This window comes from Mus pahari, chromosome 8 (genome assembly GCF_900095145.1).
Source record: "Mus pahari chromosome 8, PAHARI_EIJ_v1.1, whole genome shotgun sequence".
Taxonomy (NCBI): Eukaryota; Metazoa; Chordata; class Mammalia; order Rodentia; family Muridae; genus Mus; species Mus pahari.
In genome coordinates, this window is record NC_034597.1 from 17994173 (window position 1) to 17995760 (window position 1588).

At 48.4% G+C, this 1588-nt stretch overlaps 1 protein-coding gene across 1 annotated transcript in view; it reads left to right on the plus strand.

The window, feature by feature from the left end:
* Dnah12 (dynein axonemal heavy chain 12) overlaps positions 1-1588 on the plus strand; it is a 171786-nt gene that overhangs the window by 57518 nt on the left and 112680 nt on the right. The gene's annotated exons all lie outside the window — the stretch shown is intronic.

Consider the following 1588-nt stretch of genomic DNA (forward strand, 5'->3'; position numbering starts at 1 on the left):
CCTTCCCTTCCCTTCCCTTCCCTTCCCTTCCCTTTCTTTTCTTTTCTCTTTTTTTCTTTTTCTTTTTTAAAAATTTAATCTTTTTTACAGTCCAGATTTTTCCCCCTCCTGATCTACCATCTGACTGTTCCAGATCCCATACCTCCTCTCCCCATCTCTATGAGGATGTCCCCACCTCCCATCCCATCCCCACCAGACCTCCCCACTCCCTGGGGCCTCCAGTTTTTTGAGGGTTTGGTGCATGTTCTCTGATTGAGTACAAACCAGGCAGTCCTCTGCTGTATATGTGTTAGGGGCCTCATATCAGCTGGTATATGCTGCCTGGTTGGTGGCCCAGTGTCTGAGAGATCTCAGGGGTCCAAGTTAGTTGAGACTGCTGGTCCTTCTATAGGGTTGCCCTCCTCCTCAGCTTCTTCCAACTTTTCCCTAACAAGGGGTCAGTAGCTTCTGTTCATTGGTTGGGTGTAAATATCTGCATCTGACTCTTTCAGCTGCTTGTTGGGTCTTTCAGAGGGCAATCATGATAGGCCCCTTTTTGTGAGCACACCATAGTCTCAGTAATAGTGTCAAGGGGCCTCCCCTTGAACTGGATCCTAATTTGGGCCTGTCCCTGAACCTTCTTTCCTCAGGCTTTTCTCCATTTTTGTCCCTACAGTTCTTTCAGACAGGAACAATTATGGGTCAGAGTTTTGACTGTGGGATGGCAACCCTCTCCCTCACTTGATGCCCTGTCTTCCTGCTGGAGGAGGGCTCTACACTCCCTCTCCCCACTGTAGGGCATTTCATCTAAGGCCTCTCTCTTTGAGTCCTAAGAGTCTCTCATCTCCCAGGTTTCTGGTACATTCTAGAGGGTCTCCACACCTCCTACCTCCCAAGGTTGCCTGTTTCCATTCTTTCTGCTGGCCCGCAGGACTTCAGTCCTGTTCCCCCACCACCACTCAATACCTGATCATGTTCCCTCCTTCCCCTCCATGTCCCCTTTCCCATCCAAGTACCTCCCTTCCTCTGCCTTCCTGTGATTCTTTATTCTTCCTCCCAAATGGGATTGAGGCATCCTCACTTGGGCTCTTTGGCTTGTTAACCTTTTTGAGTTCTGTGGATTGTAACCTGGGTAGTCTGTACTCTTTTTTTTTTTTTTTTTTTGGGCTAATATACACTTATTAGTGAGTACATACCACTAAGGGCCGTGCATGCATGTCCTTTTGGGTCTGAGTTACCTCACTCAGGATGATATTTTCTAGTTCTATGCATTTGCCTTCAGTCTGCTTTCTTATAGAACCCAGGACCACCAGCCTTGGGGTGATACCACCTACAATAGGCTGGACCTGCTCACATCAATCACTAAGAAAATTCCCTTCAGGCTTGCCTGCAGCCTGGTCTTATAGAGGCGTTTTCTCAACTGAGGGCCCCTGTTCTCAGATGACCATAGCTTGGGTCAAGTTGAGTTGACATAAAACTTGACAAGACGGGCTGGTGAGATGGCTCAGTGAGTAAGAGCACCCGACTGCTCTTCCGAAGGTCCGGAGTTCAAATCCCAGCAACCACATGGTGGCTCATAACCATCCGTAACAAGATCTGACTCCCTCTT